Source organism: Carassius carassius, chromosome 30 (assembly GCF_963082965.1).
Source record: "Carassius carassius chromosome 30, fCarCar2.1, whole genome shotgun sequence".
In the NCBI taxonomy this organism is placed as follows: Eukaryota; Metazoa; Chordata; class Actinopteri; order Cypriniformes; family Cyprinidae; genus Carassius; species Carassius carassius.
Window position 1 is genome coordinate 13,392,512 of NC_081784.1, and position 21,891 is coordinate 13,414,402.

The following is a 21,891-nucleotide window of genomic DNA, read 5'->3' on the forward strand; positions in this document are numbered from 1 at the left end:
TTTATTTTTTATTTTTATTTTTTATTTTTTATTTTTATTGTGTGTCTTATGTGTTTTTGTGATTAAGTCACCTTGCTGCAGTAAGGACATTCTCCAAACACAATACTGAAGCTTTATCGACTGTTCAGGCACTGTGAAGACAGATAAATCAATAAAATATTAAATAAATACTATAACAACTAAAAACTTTAGAAAATTGCATACTGGTCTTAGCATGGTAGTCTATATTTGTTCTGTCATTTACTGTTAAACTTTTGTTTGTATGGGCTGAGGGTCATTGTTTCTGATCATAAAGACACACTTGATGGAAAGGCTGGCCACAGCGCAGGTCATTGCAGACCTGATCTGGAATAGCTGACTCAAGTCGATTAGAGTAGCAGATGCCACATCAACACTGAAACTCTGTACACAACAACAAATTGAGATAAGCTTTCAATAAAGGAAAAATCTTAGTGTATCCAGTAATGACATATCTGTCGTCATTTACTCATCTTTGTGTTGTTTCAGATCTGGAGGATTTTCTATTTTTCTTTGGAGAACAAAAGGAGAAATTCTGACAAATCTAGCAGTTATTCTTACAGTATATTACAACGAATGTGGATAGAATCTTTTAATTTTCATAAAAGATGTGTATAAAAGCAGCATCATAAAAGTAGTCCACTCATATAATATATCCCGTCTTTTGAAGCTAGATAGCTTTTAAACTGATAACATTCCTTTCCAGTAAGCAGAATTGATGACAATTAAAACTAAAATGTATGTAATTTAATTAAAGCGGTAATAAAATATAAATATAAGATACAAATTGAACATTTAGAAAAGCTTGCCTTGGCCACCTAGTCATTGAGCTGAATTTGCTAATTAATCATTCAGATTGGTTTTGTGAACTGGATGAACTGATTCAACGAAAATATTCAGCAAAAAAAATATATATATATTTCGTACTTCACTCTAAGTTTTAAAAATCTTCGTAGGAAGTATGGACTGCTTTTTTTTTCATCTTAATTTTAATTCAGTCTCCATTCATTGCAAGGTTGGTAAATAATGACCAGTAATGTACATTGAAACAAAATTTCTTTAGTCATTCTGAAGTCATACAGGTTGGGAATTACACAATGGTGAGTAAATAATCACTGTTAATGTTGAATGCGTTAATGGTGAATATATATATATATATATATATATATATATATATATATATATATATATATATATATATATATATACTAATTATACGAATAATTATACATATATAATTATACAAATAAATGCTTCTGCTCTCTTCTCCTCCACTCTCCGTGTTTGCATATTGCTGTTTAGATAATTAGAGGCTTGTTTTTTTTATTTATTTATTTTTTTTAGCAATCCATTAAAAGGATGCAAGATAAAAAATTCAACATCTGGTCAAGTAAACTTTTTCTCGCTTCAGAATGTTAATGATGGTCAAGCATTAATCTGTGGTACAGACTGTGAATAAACACTGCGCCCTTTCAACCCCCGAGCTTAGAAAGAGAAAGCATAAAAAATGCACACAAGGAAAAAAGATAAATGGCGGATCTATGATTAAACAGCTCTTGATAGCGCCGAAGATTCTGCCGCCTTTGTTATTGTAATGATCTTATCTGTAAACAACCCAATTAAAGGAAATCCGTACCCACCTCTCCCGATGATAAAAACATAAAGAGAAAACGAGGTGAAAAAAACAAACCCTGCAAGCTTCAAATGTGATGGTGCTGTGGAACTAATTGTAAGTGTCAGTGTATGAGATGAAAATATGCAATGTACAGATTTTTCGTGGGTGTAAGGCAATGGAAATTCTATCTCCAACACATCCTTCATATTCTGTAGGACACTGCAGTCAGGGTTCCTATGAGGAGAGAAAGAAATCAGACCTTCATACACTAATTAAACGCATACAGTCAAGTCATGATGGTATAATGAATACACCTCAGTGATTACTGCCCCAAAAAATCCAGGCTATCACTGTGAGAATCAACATTCTGGGCCAAGACATTCTCACCATGTGGTTTCTGATTCATTTTACACTGTAATACAGATATCCACTGAACAATATGTGTGGCATGCACATAAAATGGCAAATTTGCATTAAAATACGAAACATCCACTTTTATTCCTCGTTAATCATGTTCAACCTCCTTCGAAAAAAAGTAGTCGCAATCAAACAGAAATATATAATTGTTTGCTTACCATAAATGCATATTAGCATTCAACTCATCCATTAAAGGAGTGACAACTGAAAGAAAGTTATAATTACAGAATAATAGTGACAAAAGTCAATATTTTAATATTTTTGGTAAGATTTTGTTTATGGAAGAAGCTCACCAAGACTGCTCTTATTTGGTCAAGAATACATTAAAACAGTAATATTGTCAAATAATATTACAATTATTATAACAATTATATAACTTTATTTTAATACAGATTTTAAAATGCAATTTATCATCAGCAAAGCTGAATGTTCAGCAGCCATTACTCCAGTTAGAACGTGATCCTTCAGAAATCATTCTAATATGCTGATTTGGTGCTCAAGAAACATTCTTATTATCACTAATGTTAAAAACAGTCTGTTATACACCCCATGAATAGAAAGTTCAAAGAACAGTATTTATTTGAAATGCAAATCTTTTTTAACTCTATAAATGTCTTTACAGTCTCTTTTGATCAATTCAATGTGTTTCTGTCGAATAAAAGTATTAATAAAAAAAAAAACATTTTTGAATGGTAGTGTATATGGTTTACAAATATATCCGTATGAATCCATAATCATTAATTTAAATAAACTAATATATTTAATATATATATTATGTCAACTTTATTTTATTTACTATTTAATAAAATGACATGTATGTACATTTAACCTTTAACTTTCATTGACAATTGTTAAAATAAGTAAGCAGTTATCGGTTCTGTCACATCTTCAATGATTCAGCATTAAAACATACATACTTATTTATGTTTTTTGTAATAGCAATCCACACTAGACTTCCTAATGTTTGCAAAGCACTGAGGGACAAAAATGCTATCAACATAAATCATATCAATCAATCTGCATGGCAAAAACAAGCCTGAGGGAGTGTTGTATATGAAGGCAAGAACAGCGCTCACCCCCCTAATGTAGCCGAGCAGTTTCAATTAACTCTACCTCATCTCTCATTCAGCGTTCCTCACCTGATCGGAGAGCACTGACAGACAATGCAAATCTGCATCATTTCTTACCTCTAATCTCCATTCTCTCAAAGAAATGCCACAGCAAAGCGGGAAAAAGAACAGGGCATTTCCCATTGTGACGAACACTCTGACAGAAAGGGAAATATTCAAATAATTCAAATAAAACGTGCTCATCATGGCTGTTCCACCCGAGAGATCAACCTGGGAAGAACGTGATAGCCACACTCTCTGTTTGTCATTTGTACATGCAAAAAGCAATATTTCTGTCTGACCCCACGCTCGGAGGGCCCGTGCCTGCCACATTCTTGACTGCTGAAGTGTAGATTTAATATCAGTGAATAACATTGCTAGGCAACCGACAATGTGTTCTGTGTACTATTGTCACCCAAGCATGACCTTGGATTTAAAGAAGCAATCACGGCGGCTTAAATAGTGAAAACTGACCTCCATTTTAGCACCATCTCATGCAAAATCTAAAAGCACACTGCTCCTCAAACATATTGCGGGCTGTCAGCTTGGTCGCTCCAGCTCTAGCGGTCCTGTCTAAATGCAGTAAAGCATTTACAGCACGTGCACTTATGTACGGAGGTAATTGAAAAACAAGAGCGTGAGAGGGAGGTACAAGTTTCTCACATCCGCGCTGCCTCTCACATGCAGGAAACCGTAATAAAACCTGTATGCAGATAAACAGAGAGATTTGCAGATATGAAAAATGCCTACTGTGCTCAGCCCCGAGCAACAGGGGCGGGTCTATGTGGTGGCCAGGGGAGGCACCGCCCCCCCCTAAAATTTGATTGGCCACCCCAGGTGCCCCCCCCCCATAAGATGTCTTGTGATTGGTTCATTTTATGGCCAATCATTTTATAGACTCTACTGAAGTTTGCGATTCAAAAAAGTGCAGCGTCGTCAGAGAAACAATGCTAGTCGCGATCTTGGACTTTTACTTTATCAAGTGTGGGAAGTTGAGACACAAGTGATGGGAAGTTCGGATCATTATACCGACTCGGACTTTTGAGTCGCGTTCAGCAAAATGAACAAATCTTTTTTCGAGTTATTTCGTTCATTTTAGCAAAATGTAATTAAAATGTTACGTGTTACTTCCCCAACACATCTAGTACTTACGCAAAAGTTGATCACACTACAAACTATACAAAACTAAAATTGTATAGGCCTAAGATACAGAAAATATTAATTAATTATTTGCCTGGGTCTTCAGTCTGTGATAAACTCACCTCTTGTCTGACAAGTCTTCGGGTTCAAATCATTCCTTAATCACGTGACAGATCCATGCGCTATTTCTGACATTTCTGTGTTTCTGTTACTGTTTTTGAGGATATGTGGTGTGTTATTATTTTATAAATAAATAAAACATTGTTAGAAATAAAATATTGATTAATTTGTCTTTTTGACTGTCTATCAGTAACTAAACACTAGGCTATATAATAATATAATAATCCAAGTATTTATAGCCTAGTTTAATTTTTAATCCAATTTTGAGTTTGCTGGTATAATAATTGCTTTTCATAGGCAGACTTGACAAATTGGTCTAATATATGTATAAGATGCTTGCTCAAAAAGGACATAATGACATAAATTAAAAGCAAATAACATTTTGAATCCTAAACAAGTAACACTACAGTTCTATAGTCTAATCTGAAGGGTGAACTCAAAAGTCATAAATTATACAACAAGGTCATTTTTGAAGATTAGTCCACTGGAGTCCATTAGAATCCACTGTAAAAAAACAAAACAACAAACACCAAACAAAGAGCTGGTAGGTAACCTTTATGTATGGTTTAATATGTTTGTATGGTTTTCTCAGAACAATGTTTTTACCCCGTCAGGCTCTGCTCGCGTTGGTCTTGGTTGATTTCAATCGAATGTTCAGTCAACGTTTAATAAAACACAATAAAAGTAAAATACGCTGGGCCCTATCAAACAATAAACAGTCATGGTGATTTGCATATTTTGTATCAGTTTATTTTGTGACAGTGACCACAAGATTGCACCAAATGGCAATATGCAAAGAAAGTTCCATAATAATAATTGTCTGGTGACACGTTACTTGTTAATGCATGAGAGTAAGTTAGATAGTCAGTTAAATTGTCAGGCCTAACTTAGTCATTTACACGTGAAATGACGTGGATGCATTCTGTGCATTTCATTCACATTATTTTCTTCTTTATTTTTTTTTTAGATTGAGAATAACAGACACACATAAGTGTTTCTTTTGAAGGCAGGGAAGCGAGCAGTTCCAAGCCATAAAAAAAACTAAAGCTATAGGAAGATTCTTTCAAAGAAAAAAAAATATATATTTATTCTCAAATTTAACTTAATAGATATATACAGGGATGACAAAAAAAAAAACAAAATTAAGCAAAAATGTGCTTTATTTTGAGGTGTCTGGGGTCAAATTGTACCTTTATTGAGACATTGTTTCCTGGGGAAGAACAGCGATATGGCAGCTTAATATCACAGGAAATGATTGTGGATGGGCATAGTTGGACGGGTAGGGGTTGATCTGCAAATAATGAGATTCAAATGTTGTAATATGAATGTAATGTTACCGATGGCGATCCTTCTTATGGAGTCTGCTTTTGTGGGTTTTTCAGGTTCCAGTACCCACATCTGTTAATATTTTCTTCACCCTCATGTCATTCCAAACCTGTCTAACTTTCTTTTTCTGTTTTTTTTTTTTTTTTTTAGTTTAAGCATACTGTTAAGGTGTTGTAACATTAATTTCGACGAAAAGTTAATTTCCCTTGCAAAAATGAGCTGAACTGTCTTAAATGTGACCTCACCTTTAGTTGATTAGCCTGCTATCTTCATCTGTACCCTATGACTTTTTCTTTTGCATATTACATTTTTGTTTGATCAGACATTACAAACATCTACCCACTGGGGTCTAGACTCAACCAAATTGTTAAACAAACAGAACTGCAACCAAACTTGATAGCCAGTGATCATCATGCATCTTCATTGCATGGGAAAGAGCTTTTTTTTCACAAAATAAAAGTCAAATGGCAACATTAGGGAGGTGATGATAGAATATTTAGTTTTAAAAAGTTGCAAGGAAACGAAAATAGCATCAGATCTTTTCTTCCTGGCATATAGTATGACTTATATCCGAGTGTAACATTATTAGAAAAGAACAAAAGTGCAGGATGGGGACCTGTGGACTAAATGAAGAAGTCGGCCATACATCAGCAGAAACAAGTCTGTCATTTTACCAGAAGATCAAGTTTTGATCAAAAAACCATCGGACCAATAACATCTATTAGAAAACAGCAATTTAAAATGATCTGCAGAAAGAGAGAAATGATTGTATTGACCAAATTTATATATGTGATGTGAGTGCATTATTTCTGCCACAGCATTTGAAACTATTTTTGCCAATTAACAATATTAATGCAATTAATCAATTATCATATTTTAATATTAGATTTTGTTTTGTATTTAAAATCCAATTGGCTCAAACATTTCAGTTTGAAGGGACATGAAGCCTCTTGGTCAGTGGTTGTACTCTTAAATGTTTTTTCCGTCCCTAGACACTAGAAATAGAATCCTTTTAAATTTGTGTGCAACTCTTGATTTCTGTTTTCTCTTTTTTTTTTTTTTTTTGTCTGACATTGCCTAGGCTGTCTTTAATAACTCCTGAACACTTCTACATATGGAAAATGTTGATACTGTCCACATGTCTGGTTTCATATCACTGCTTTATACAAACTCTTCAGCCCTCTGCCATCAACACTCGGAGAGGAAAAAGAAAAAAGAAACATTCCCACTGAAGTCTTGCCAAGTCTTCATCAACTACCTGTCAACAAACCATTGATTAAAGCACCAACCAAGAACAAATCAAATATAAAATGTGACTGAACAGGAAAAGACCAAAACTCATTCATCAGCAAACAAGAGAAATTCAGCAATAGCGTTTGATCACAGAGAACCACAGACGACCCATCTACAGTTCAGCATTACGGCTTCCTCTAATTCTAACATACACAAACACAGTAGGCCTCTGTTTCCTTTGGAGCTGTCCAGTGGTGAGGCAGAGCTAATGGTTTGAGTATGACCGCTCATAAATCACAGCTGATGATTGACAGCTGATGGGCTTTGGCCCTGTTTCACTCCATGCTGTCAGAGTGAGAGAGCACAGGTCACCCACACCGCTGTGACCTCAGACCCACACTCCTCGCTTTCCACCAAGCTGCCAATTAAACGTCTTGAATCTCAGCCCAAAATCTGAATGCTTTAGTCTGGACACCAGATCCTCTCTGCTCAAAGCCACGACCACTGCTTTATTTTTATTGATAATAAATATGAATATGTTTATTTAGCATCAAAAAAGGCAACATCTGAAATGAACTTTTTGTCATCAAAACTTTGAATATTATCTAAACTGATACACTATATATATATATGTATATATATATATATATATATATATATATATATATATATATATATATATATATATATATATATATATATATATATATGCACATAGAGTATTTTCATTGGTATGTATATTTTTGCTATGGTTCAAAGGAAAACTAGATTGATTTTAGATTGTGAGATGTTAAATCACATTTGTCGACAGTAATTTTGAAGCACTGTTATATCTCAACAACATAATACAACCAATTTCAGCTTATTTAAGAGGGACAGGACTAGCTGCCTTTAGAGGATGAGATCTCATGCATTTTTCTTTAGTCACATAATTTGTGTGTGCTGATGTTGATTATGTGCTTGATTCTCTGATACATTACCATACATGTTAAATTGGAGAGCACAGAGTCACAGCTGAATGGAGCAGCCAGAGCTCGTAATTGAACATAACAAAACAAATGAAATGACTTCAGGTTTTTTTTAGACAGGCAAGGGATATGCAGATAGGAAAATCCAAAAAAAAAAAAAAAAAAAAAAAAACCCTGCACATTAATCAGGATAAATCGTGTCTTTCTTACGACTAGAACATATTAATGTGAATTAGTTTTTTACTGATGCCACACAGGACAGGATGCTTCAAAATAGGAAGGATAGCATAAAACAAATATGATGAGTCATTGTGCCAATACAGCACACACAATTTAGCATTGCACAGGTGCAAAGATGCAGCAATCATTTCCCAATTAATGCCGGTTGTGTGATTAGAGTTATGCTTTTATTTAAATATATGGTGCAGGCGAGATGTCCTCATAATCAAATTTCTCTTGGAAATGTGCCCGAAATGTGGAATGGTACAATGGATTCCTCCCCAGTGAGGTGACAGCATGCTAACTGTTCTGTTAACTCTCGCAATTAGGTCCCTCCTCATAATGTTCAATGGTGCATTTTCAGTCACTTAGTGAACAAGTGTCAAGTAAATAAATCAATAATTGCACACAGAGAAATATATATTCTTTAATGCTCATAGTCTATAATTGTGATGGATAAGGGCCCACCACGTAACGAAGCAATGCTGGGCTAAACAAATGATTATTATATAAATCTATAACACACAATGCATAGTGGAAATGTCATAAATGACCTCTTAATGAGTACTACCATTCTTTGAAGAACAGTACCTTAAGAGTACAATATAAACATAAATGTGCATGAATATGGTAATCATTCATTATCATTGTATAGGGTTGAATCAATAACACAGTATTGGTCATTGGTATATCAGTATAGCTAATAAATGGATACCTTTGACAAGGAATTTAGATAATTTAGCGCTCATAAAATAAAATTATAGATGTAAATATATTCCATAATTAAATGGAAATCATTTACATTTCATTTAGATTTCTAGTAGTTGACATGTTTAGGAAAACAAAACAAATAATAATAATAATAATAATAATAATTAGAAGAATGTCAACATTGTTATCTCTTATGACAATAATATCTTATAAACAGCTTTTTCGTTTATTTGTCAAGCATCTACTAAGGAACTAAAGGAAATAAGTGATATATAAATATATTTATATGAATATAATAATTATATTTTTCAGTTCAGATCATATGTATATGTCTAATAGATAAATATCTTTAATAAAACGTGTGTGTGTGTGTGTGTATATATATATATATATATATATATATATACACACACACACACACACGTTTTATTAAAGATATTTATCTATTTTATCTACGACCTTTAACTTTTTTATGTATATGCTATTTCATTTTTTGAAACAGACTGAGGGGGTTAAAATTCATGCAGTGAGTATTGTTTCTCTATGTGCACTCCAGGAGTCGGGCTGGGTGGCTGGTTGAGTTTAAATCCCGCTGAGACACACCTGCACTGCTGTGTCCGCCACCAAACAAAGAGCACACCCCGCCAAATCTCCTGATCCGTATAACATTACTCACAAACTCACTGACTCTCTCACACACACACAATCAGTTGAGCGCAGGTAATCTTTACGCATTCAAAAGTATGTGAGGCAGGCAGACAGGCCTTTCTCTTCCCTGAACAGAGGAGATGCATCAAGACATCAGCAGCACAGCGGGACTTCAGTCGACAGAAGGCTGCTATGTGCTGAGCTGGTCTTCTCTGTCAGAGAGCCATGTTCCACTGCCATCCCTCACCCAACACAATGCACAACCCTCCCTAACTCACACCACTGCTCTGCAATATGCCAAGTCTCTTTCATCCACCTCAAAGTAATTGGAGCAAACGTACGAGTGAAGAGGAGCCTGTTTTTCAGGGGAGGAGGCGAAAACATAGGACGATGATAAAAAGAAAACGACAGTGAAAAATGGGTCTCCATTCTCGCTTTTAATTGTTATACATAAGAGGAAACTCGTCGAGGCTCATTAGAGGCTGCGAACATATGTAGCTTTCCAGATCACCATCCTGTCAGTTTATTTGGCACAGTTTGAGCCTTTGTGAGGAGTGTTATTGTTTTTTTTATGGATCGACATCAAAGTGGTGGTTAGAACGGAACACCTTTTATCAAGAAAAACACACCTTCAAATGCCAATTTTTTTTTTATAAATGAATAAACTTTGTTAATTAAAAACATTGTTATTGAATGGTTTTCGAAAAAAATATATAATTTTGTTAATATGATAAAATGCCAAATCAAGTTTTCAATAACAATTTGATCTGTTCAAAATGTTTTTAGTAATTTATGACTACCTGAGAGGTCAACACGAGACCAATGGAACAGGGAGATCTGCAGAAAATTCTGGGGCCTCAGTTGGATACTAAAAAGATAGAAAAAAAGAGCGATATAATCAAAGTTTAAAATAGTATACATGGTAAGCAAGTAGTAATTTATCAGATGCATCTTACTTTTATCAATTAAAAATGTTAATGGAAGTCTGGAATGGTGTATTTCAAATATTAAAGTGTAAAAGGTAAGATGTAGGCAAGCATTAATGCTTATTACTGTGTTTTGCTATGTACACAATTTTTAAATACCATCCTTCCTTGTGCTTATTCAGTGAAACACATAGTAAAAATAAATAAATAAATAAATAAACATGCTTAGATTATTTATATATATATATATATATATATATATATATATATATATATATATATATATATATATATATATTTTACTTTTAATCTATTTGGCAAAAATGGCAATTTGACTGAAATTATGGTAAAGTGGTAAAAGTAGAAAAAAAGTAACTCACAAAAAAAAAGAAAAAGAAAAAAAGAGATTTTTTTTTTTTTATTATTATTTTTTTAAGTGAATTACAACATTACACTCTCTATTTCAAATAAATGCTGTTCTTTTGATCTTTCTAGTCATCAAAATATTCCTGAAAACAAAACAAAAATGTCACAATTTCCACAATAATACTGAGCATCATAACTGTTTTTAACATTGATAATAAGAAATGTTCCCTGAGCACCAAATCAGTAGATTTTTTTTCTGAAGGATCATGTAACACTAAAGACTGGAGTAATGGCTGCTGGAAATTCAACTTTGCCATCACAGGAATAAATTAGGTTTTAAAATATATTCAAATTGAAAAACAGTGATTGTGGAACTATTGTTCTTCATTTTGGTAAGGATCAGAGCATCAGAGATCAGAGATTTGGAATAATGACAATGGTATATAATATGAATACTAAACAGCAGTGCATATCATATACATACATACATACATACATACATATATATATATATATATATATATATATATATATATATATATATATATATATAAATATATAAATACTGTTAAAAATGTTAATAATACACTTACTAATAAAATTAAAAGGAAAACTTACCACACCTATACGACTATCTGTATGACCCCACAACCCATATTTCCGCCAGCAGCAGAAATGCCTTTACTGGTTCCTGGGTGACGGAGGGCCTTGTGAAAGGTGCCCGGCTCTGGAAAGATGAGCAGATGTGAGGTGGGTAGATCACAGCTATTTTTAGCACCCAGCAGGCCGGTGGGCAGGTGGGCACAGGAGGCTTCTCACGCCCTGCTGAATCTCATCAGGATCCCGTGCAGTGTCCGCAAGGAGACACTGGCATCTATACCATGTCACCACTTGCAATACCAAGCAGAGCTCTCTCACAAACAGCCCGACTTTCAGGCTAAACCACTCACACGCCACAATTTTCTGCTTCTTCTGTGGCCCCTGTAATCAATTTATGAGGATCACTCATGGTCTTATCTGTGCCACGGCATCCCCGGAAACTCTCTCACCTCTCCTTCAGTCCCTGCCACAATCTCACAGCTCCATCTTTCAACATAATCTTAAAGTCACAGTACATTAGTGCCACCTGCTTAAAGTTAGATACTAAGCCAAAGTTCTGCTCCTTCTGAAGTCCAGCTGAGTCTGACGATCTTGATTCAGAAAGCTGTGTGAACTAGTCCAGCAATCTGTGACCCACAAAAATCTGAAATTTGCAAATTTACACACACATACATTTATATATACACACACACACACACACACACACACACACACACACACACACCATTCAAAATTGTTAAAAAATTCACCATTACTAAATTATTATTTAAATTGTATTATACCAAAACGGTTATCTTAAATTGTAGAAATGTTTCACAGTATTTCTGTTTTTATTGCAGACTTGAAAAGCATAAGAGATAAATAAATCTTACATATATATATATATACTAAATTATTGTGCTGACATAGTTGACAAAACCTTTTTTTAATGAATGCTAATCACCTAACATTTAAAAAAGGACCATGCAAAACTGATCATAATATAAAAAATGAGAGGAAATAAGAAATAAAATAGGGCTTGACCCTCGGCTTCACCTCGGACTTGAGCTTGAATGTAATGTCGTGTTGACGACCTGCAGAGTCCTCTGCCTTCAGCTTGAGTGTGCGGAACTCTGCATCGATGAAGAGCAGTCTGCCAAAACAGATCAATAGCACCGCAAATGGTTTTAGTTGATTTCTTCATTTAAAGATGCTCTTCAGACCTACACAATTATTTCTGCCAGCCAACAGTGCTGAAAGTCTTGAATCGACTACAGAGGCCACCTAATTTATAGCTAAAATTCCATCACTACAAATGACACATGCATTTCAGCAGCATATTTATGAGTTGTGTAACAGCATATCGCGGTTAGTCCATTCATGCACACTTTGCTATGAGTGTTCCCATTGCTTAAAACTGCAGGATCACATTTCCACATTCTGTCCCTATCCACATAAAAACTCTTTTATTTAATTTGGCCCTGAATTTTATTTTATTTTAATTTGTTTTCTATTGCAAATGTCAAAATACGCTTAAATCAAGATACACTTACTTGAGAAGTAAAATGACGTAAAAAGTTTTGTTTTCTGTGAAATTGATCAAAATTAACTGAGTTTAATTAAAACAAGAACAATGTTGTACGATATCTGCCAATGCGCTCAGAAAATGTATTTGATTCAAAAGGGAAACAAGTTCTCATACCTCACTAACTGATATTTGCTCATGTTTTAAGCGTAAAATTTTGTTTAATTTCCCAGAAAACAAGAATTAAGGACAATGGGATTTATCCTTTAAAGCAAGACACAATACTGAGGAAGATATTAATGTTTTGCAATGCAAGCAACATTTAATGTCACGACTATTATAATTTAAAGGCCTTAATTTGTAGAAAGTCAAATTAAGACTTTTTTTTTTTTACCGACAGAAAGCCTGAATGTAAGCTAAGTGAATGCAAATGTAATGTACAAATGTACAGCTGCTATTTTATAGGTTTTTATGAATGCATATAAAATTTTTAAGTCTAAAACCATTAATGGTGACTTTTTGATGCAGACATTGACAGATCCACCTACAAACTATCTTTTTTTTCTGTGTTTTTCTCTCACAACCCATGAAGCAATGGGATAAATCTTTCACATCGCATTCAATTACATGAGCTTTTGGCACAAAATCACACCAATCTTTAATTTCCTCAAAATTTAGATGTTTTTTTTCTGAGCTGGAACCCCATTCAGCCACTCTGCATTCTACAGGGATCTCCCACTACAGTATCGGGCCATGCTGGCACTCACCTCAGTTGATTGAAACAGCTTGACGGCTTGATGTCTTGCTGGGAGGATTGATGAGAGCATTATATTTGCAACTAGAAAATCAGCTCCCCTCATAAATGGCAAAGGAACATTTGGCATGTTTGCATGCAAACAGGCCATAGATGAAAGCGTAAAGCTATATATAAAAAAAAAAAATCGGAAGAGTTAGATGGGGAAACCACAAACTCAAATACCGTCAAGGCCACTTTAGCGAAGACTTCTCGTCACAACTTTCCAGATATGCAAAAAGCCAGCTGCTGAAAATAGTACAGTTATTCCATTCTCACAGGTGCCACCAGGGATCATGGGTTTTAAGATATAACTGCTGGTTAAAGTGAGATGGTGGGAAGACCAGCCAATAGGAAACCTGCTCAGGTGTCATTATCTTGGCGGGGTGTTAAAAGACCACAGTGAGAGGCCCCGTGCTTCTCTCTCATACATGTGCAAGGTGTGACAACCTCTCACCACGGCTCCCATGCACCAATTGTCTAAAAAAAATCTGAACCGTTTCAGATGACAAACGCAATATCTCACAGTAAAATGGGGGCAAAATGGGATCAAAGTCAAAATATTCAAGTTTCATTTTCTTATGACCTAACGCTTTGCTGCAATATTCCAAATAGCATACTTGGACTGCACTATAAAGCAGCCAGAGACTAATGTTTTGTAGTTTTCTAAATATCTAACTCTTTTGAACTATTCTAGGGATAAGAGGGGAGAACAGACCTGACCCCATCTATACAGTAATTAACAGTAAATGTGGCTTCTTCAAGGCAACTAAAACTCATTAAAATGACCAGGTTCTGCGGCACGTCCCCCTTCCTAAACCAATCAGGGTCTGCAACTGTGCCAGACTTGAGGCTATTAACAGAGACACGAATTAAGGATCTTAATTAATCTCAAGTGCATTTACAGATAGTGCTGGTGTATAATACTTCTGACCGCAATTCAGGTCTGAAACGTGTACCTTATTTCCAGCCTAACTTTTCAGCCTACATTTCCCCCATTAAACTTGAGAGTGGGTCTCCAATTAGATCAATTTGCATTTGCTAATATCATAATTATATCTTTGGACATTAATAGAAAGTGGAAAATGAGAAGCCTAGTGAAATCACAGCTTGATACATGGCTGACAGACACAACATTAGCCTCTTTTATTACAAAGCAAGAAATCTAACATGCTGTTTTTATGAAACTGTTATAACTATAGTTGATTGCAGAAGTGCGTGCTATTAATGTCCTACAAGTTTACAGTAATGCAAGATTTGTACTGTATGTAATTAAAAGAGAACACAATGCAAGGTGAAAAGCACTAGGCCACTAAAAACATCATACTTATCCCATCCTAAGATCTCCATTTCTGTTATCAGCTGGGAATAATACTGAGGCGGTGTTACGGCTTGTGCCTTGTGGGTTTCCTATGTACAACGTCCTGACTTTTCTTTCTTTTTCTGCGTCTGAGTTTGATTGCTAGGTCCACCCTGTGCACCTGCGCGTCGTTGCACACCTGCGACTCATTGTACGTGTTGATGAACGCCGCTATAAAGGATGCTGAAGCGGAGCATGACGGTGTGAGGGAGGAGAGAGGAGACTCACCTGCAAACAGCTTGCTTTTCTTTTTGTTTTTCTTAATTGGAATTTGTGGTTGTTTTTTTGTTGTTTTTCTATTTTGAAGTGTCTCGTTGTTCATTTCTGTCTATCATAGTTTGGTAATTTTTGTAGAAGTATTTTGGGGTTTATTTCGTTATGATACGTGTTTTCTTAGTTTTGTTTATTTGAATAAATGTTCTAGCATTTCATTTAGGTCTCACGTATCCTTCTTTATGTCATGCAACCCTTTTTCTCTACTAATTCTAAAGAGGGGTTCATAACAGGCGGTAAGAAAGACTGACATCCTGGTTGGCTCTTCAATGCCACTTCCTGATAATAGACAAGTTGTTAATGAGAATCATTTATTCTATCTGCTGGACTCATGTGCTTATTATGGTAATATGATGCTGAACATTACATCATGTATAACATTTGTCAACATGAATATGGTAATGTCCAACCCCAAGGATAAATCCAGCAAAATTTTAAGGATATTTACCAATACTGTCCTGAGTTCCAGGATAAAAGCCATCAAATTAGCTGAATGCTGTAACCTCTGTTCAAAGAAAATAAATACAGATATTGTGATTAAAGTATAACATAGAGAACCAAAACCAGCACCTGCCATTTGACTAATGAGAGTGACCATTACAGTTAATTATTAATCATTTTAAATTCATAAGAAAATAATGAACTTTAAATAGTTAGGGTACTGCATAAATCTAGGCAGGGCAAATCATAAATCTAATATTTTTTACCCTAGAGGCCTAGGGAAAAAGCTTTTTTCCCCCATGCCAAACATTGTGTGTTAATTTAGACGTATTTCTATAATGATGAGAAATAGCTCCAAAGTACTGTATTTCTTTTTCCTATTGTACCTGCTTCACAATATGTTGATAACCATGAACTAGCCGTTTCATTTAGCAGCAACAATGCAATCTGCAAAACAATCAAGACAAGCACAAGAAAATTAAATAATAATAATACATTTGTTGGAATTTATATATAAGTATAAATAAAAAAAGTTAAAATCACAACAATAAAAATGTACTGTTTATGTGTGACTTAATTATAATGCCTCAATATTATATACACAAAACTGGAATTAAAAAGTTTTTCATTAATTTAAAAGCTATTTGAAAACTTTATCAAAAAGTACAAATATGAAATTGATTTTACAGTATCTTTGCTTACAAAATAAGTGCAATTGAGTTTTATTATTTAATTATTTATGATATTTACAGATGACCATATCCCTTGTTGACCCTTGACCCTTGTTGTTTACATTCTCTGTTATCTTAATTAAAAGGCAAAGACAATATACACAGATATAACATTCAATGAACATCACATACAAGAAAAACGAGAAGGGTCTGGCTGCAGACTTGCACTTGCACTCTCAGACTTGCATTCTCAGACTTGCACTCTCAGACACTTGAGCTTCCACTTGAGCTTCCGTGACATCACTTGCAGTCTTTATTTTTTTTATTTTGTTCTATTTGTTGATAACTTTTTGTTTGAATCTCTCAAATTTTTGCAACAGTAGCCAGGTGGTGAAGACAAGAAAAAATAAACTAAATTACAATGTAACTTGCAATCGCCACTTGCACTGTTCGCTACCTGTGACGTCACTTGCAATCAACACAAATCGTGCATGTTGCCAATGGAGACAAGATGCTGTGGTGGTGATTAAATGATTAAAACTAAATTAGTAGGCCTACTACTATAATTTACAGGGTCCTGCAAGAAAAAGACAAGACCAGCAAATCCGTGGCCACAGAACAGCAGAATATGAACGCAATGCACAAAGTCTTTCATTAAGCGTTTTCCTCCTGTAGAAAAAAACAAACACTTAATATGGCATAATGTATTAAGATATATTAAGTTCAATTAAAATACCAAATTCAATATATAGTTATTATTTAATGTACTACAAGTCAAGCAGATGGCTATGAACACAATGCGCAAACTTTGTCCTCCCATACAGCAAAACGCTTAATGTGGCCTAATAACAGACTAAGATGATAAAGACCAAGTAGGCCAAGCCTATATGTCTTGTTGTTGACTCAACGTATATACAGACCAGCAAATATGAACGTGCATTATGAGATGCATTAAGAGATTTTAAAAGGATCAACTCCGTACAGGCAAGCAGACGAGTAGCCTACAGAACGCACTGCGTTAAATTGTACATTAAACGTTTTCCTCCTATATAAATAAAACACATAATGGACAATGACAGTGAAATAAATGAGTTGTAGACAGTTTATTCTATATGGAAAAATGCTTAACGTGAAACTTTGTAAACATTACAGCTGAGAGCCCTGTATTGGAGTGTGTGATTGTATATTGCTTGTGTAGAGTGTCAAGTGTGCGTGCTACACATTGTGCCTGCATGGAAAGATTGATGTTTTGTCATCCACCTGCTTCTAAGCTGTAAAAGCAAGCGCAGCAAAGGCAAACCTACCCAGCTTCAAAATCCAAACAAAGAAATCTTAGTGGGCTGTTTACATATCTGTGCAAGGATATCTGTTTTTGTGTTGACGGGGTGCACAATGGGTAAGTGTTAAATGCTTTTTTTGTTTGCGACAGTGAGGAACAATTTAAAGCGATTTTGGCTCTGGCTGTGGTTTGGAGAGGGTGAACCTGGCAACTTCACATAGGGAGAGAGAGAGGTTCCTATTACCCTTCACATGCAGATTGTTACAGACGTACACTGCACAGGGTTAATGGCAATCCTGAATAAAAGATTCAAACAATTATGCCTTTCGGAATTGCTGGAGAAACGCGGATTATTTCTTTTCTCCTGCTTTTGCCTTATTCCTTAGGCATCTGCCTTTCTTTTATACCTTTTGAGGAGCGTGATCCATTGTGCATTGTTTATTTCCAGCCATGGTCACTTTTCTGGAATGCAATTGGCTGGAACTACATCGTGTGGGTCTTGCTCCTTGCTTTTTTCCCCCCTCTCCCTCTCTTTCTAACAGATTCTTTTGAAGCGAGACAAGAGCAGGGGTGGCCGATTTATCGCACCTCTCTCTCTCTCTCTCTCTCTCTCTCTCTCTATCTCTCTCCTTGCCATGCATTCATCTGAATGAGAATAAGGAGCTATTGTTCTTTTCCGATCTCGGTAGACAAGCGTTTGTTTTGCTGTTTTTTATGAACCGGTTTGAAAATATATTGTTATTGCTATATTGTGGATCGTGAGATGAAATCCTTTTATAGGTGATGATTTATCTAAGCTTCCTCCAGTTTCTCATATATGTACAGATAAGAATATGCTTGATTGTAATGTGTTTGTGCAGTTTTTATTCAGTATTTGAAAGTTTTAGAGGACATTTCCGAAACAAGTTTATACTAAGAATATTGTTTATAAACATTAGTCACATTTAAATGCAGACTCAAAACGAATCTGTTTAGCAGTGCATTTATTGAATGAGCGCTGTGCAATTTCTGAACTGATTGCACTATATTTTATGTAAAATCATTTTACATTTACATTTATGCATTTAGCAGATGCTTTTATCCAAAGCATCTAGAATATATAACATTGTTTTTTTATGGGGGGGGGGGGGGTAATATATATATATGTTAATTTGAGAAATTCTCACATAAGTATATTTTGCTATTTATATAGTTTTGAAATAAGCTTTTTATATCTGTTTATGTAATTTTATTATAGTATGTTAGAAATTAAAAATCTAGATTTATATGTTTATTTTCTCAGCCCTGAACACCTGTGCATACTAAGCAGACAGCGAGAATGAACCACTATGATGTAGACTTTGGCATGTGTATTGGTTGTAGCTTACCAGAGCTCCCATAGCTACCCGTTATTTGAATGACTGGTGTAATGAGACGGATCAAACCTGGTGCTGAGCTGACCAGGGAAACCGTGCATGTCAGCTATTTGGCCAGTGTCCTGGACCATCATTACACTTTCTAAATGGAGCCATTCAGACTGTACATGAAGCACAATATGTCAGTGGAAATTAAAGTGTCCCAGCACTCTCTCCTCGTTCCTGCTAATTTACTGTGCGCACTGGCCGTTAGCCTTTGCATGTCTGTAATGGGACACCTTCCAATGGCTCACCACCAGCCAAATACTCCAAAGTTATATACTGCTTGGATATAGTTCACAAGTGGTTACAAGTCAAATAAGTATATATATATATATATATATATATATATATATATATTCTCATTCAAAGAGTTTTCTTTATTTTCATGACTATGAAAATTGTAGATTCACACTGAAGGCATCAAAACTATGAATTAACACATGTGGAATTATATATGGAATTATATACATAACAAAAAAAGTGTGAAACAACTGAAAATATGTCATATTTTAGGTTCTTCAAAGTAGCCACCTTTTGCTTTGATTACTGCTTTGCACACTCTTGGCATTCTCTTGATGAGCTTCAAGAGGTAGTCACCTGAAATGGTCTTCCAACAGTCTTGAAGGAGTTCCCCGAGAGATGCTTAGCACTTGTTGGCCCTTTTGCCTTCTGTCTGCGGTCCAGCTCACCCCTAAACCATCTCGATGAGGTCATCTGGCGCAGCACCCCATCACTCTCCTTCTTGGTCAAATAGCCCTTGATGCCTTCAGTGTGACTCTACAATTTTCATAGTCATGAAAATAAAGAAAACTCTTTGAATGAGAAGGTGTGTCCAAACTTTTGGTCTGTACTGTACACCCCAGCCCAGGACCTCCACATCTAGCATCTTCACCTCCAAAATTGTCTGAGACCAGCAACCCGGACAGCTGCTGCAGCAATCGGTATGCATAACCAAATAATTTCTGCATAAACTGACAGAAACCGTTCAGGGAAGCTCATCTGGATGCTCATTGTCCTCATCGGGGTCTCAACCTGACTGCAGTCAATCGCCGTAAACCAACTTGAGTGGGAAAATGCTTACATTCGATGGCAATTGGCACTTTGGAGAGGTTTTCACTGTACAGGGCAAATGGCAGACAGCTTGTATGGCATTGTGTGGGCGAGCGGTTTGCTGATGTCAACGTTGTGGATCGAGTGGACAATGGTGGCGGTGGGGTTATGGTATGGCATTTTATTGATGGCATTTTGAATGCACAGAGTTCCCGTGATGAGATCCTGAGGCCCATTTTTGTGCCATTCATCCAGGACCATCACCTCATGTTGCAGCATGATAATGCATGGCCCCATGTTGCAAGGATCTTTACACAAGTCCTGGAAGCTGAAAACATCCCAGTTCTTGCATGGCCAGTATACTCACCAGACGTTTCACCAATTGAGCATGTTTGGGATCCCCTGGATCACAACAGCGTGTTCCAGTTCCTGCCAATATCCAACAACTTCGCACAGCCATTGAAGAGGAGTGGACCAACATTCCACAGGCCACAATCAACAACCTGATCAACTCTATGCGAAGCAGTTGTTTTTCACTGCGTGAGGCAAATGGTGGTCACACCAGATACTGACTGGTTTTCGGACCCCAGCGAAAACCAGTCAGTATCAGCTATAAAATCTGATTGTACCTTGATGAATATCTACAATAAGGGAGACTGGGGCTAATTGTCACAACTTTCAAATATCTAGTTTAAAAGCCTCTTAAACCATTTTTTGTAAATTATGTTCACCAAACTAAAATCACAGCATCATATCTTTGCCTTGGTTAATGTTTAAACAAGTGAATATAATTAAACATTCAGACAAGAGTCAAGTATATAATAAAGGCAGATTTTAATGGAAAGATTAGGTCAGGTTTAGGCAAATTGTCATGTTTTCGAAGTTGATACAGTTTATTAATTACAGTATTTGTGGCTAAAACAATGGTTTGGTATATATATATATATATATATATATATATATATATATATATATATATTGTTACTGTTTATTTTAATTTGAAAAAGCATGTGTTTTTATTGTTTTATGCATTTTATTGCACCTGCTAATATAAAAAATAAACGTTCAAAAATACTATCAACAATAAAAGAAAAAGAAAAAGTGTGACAACTAGCCCCATTCCCCCATATTGTATGTGCCAACAGTAGCATCGACTATAGTAGGAGTTAGCTAAATTGCTTATTCAATTATGCTTAGTTGTTAGCACACTGGCACCTATCCACTGCAGCATGTCTGAATGTACACTACAGCTAATTTGCTGTATCACACACTGGACCAAACCCTTTTCTTGTGGAGTTGAAGCAAACAGTGTGAAGACTTAGCCTGGATTACAGGACTTCAGAGATAGCACTGAATCCAGCCTCCTGTCTGACATGAATTGATCGGATTAGAAAGGGTGGATTCCATCCTTAAGGGGAATCCAAGCATGTTGTATATAATTGACTTTTTTCCTCCCTCCATGTCTTGTGGGTTGGCAGAGCTAGCATAAGGGAATACTTTAGTGGGTAAATATCAGAAAGACTCGGGTTCGACCAGGTTGGTGGAGGCTTAGGACCGATCGATATCGCTGGTGTTGAGTTGCAGCGGCAGCCCAGGGACACGGCGCAGAGAAAGTGTCTCTGCACTGTGATGCTCGACTTGTGCATCCACTGAGGTCCAAACCACTCTGCCACGGTTCTTCTTTTAGAGGGTTTTGGTTGTTTACCT

The 21,891-nt window shown here is 35.6% G+C and overlaps 1 pseudogene; it reads right to left on the reverse strand.

Moving 5' to 3' along the window:
- Positions 1-62: 62 nt before the first annotated feature.
- LOC132110315 (E3 ubiquitin-protein ligase FANCL-like) lies at positions 63-16,215 on the reverse strand (annotated as a pseudogene).
- Positions 16,216-21,891: the final 5,676 nt, after the last annotated feature.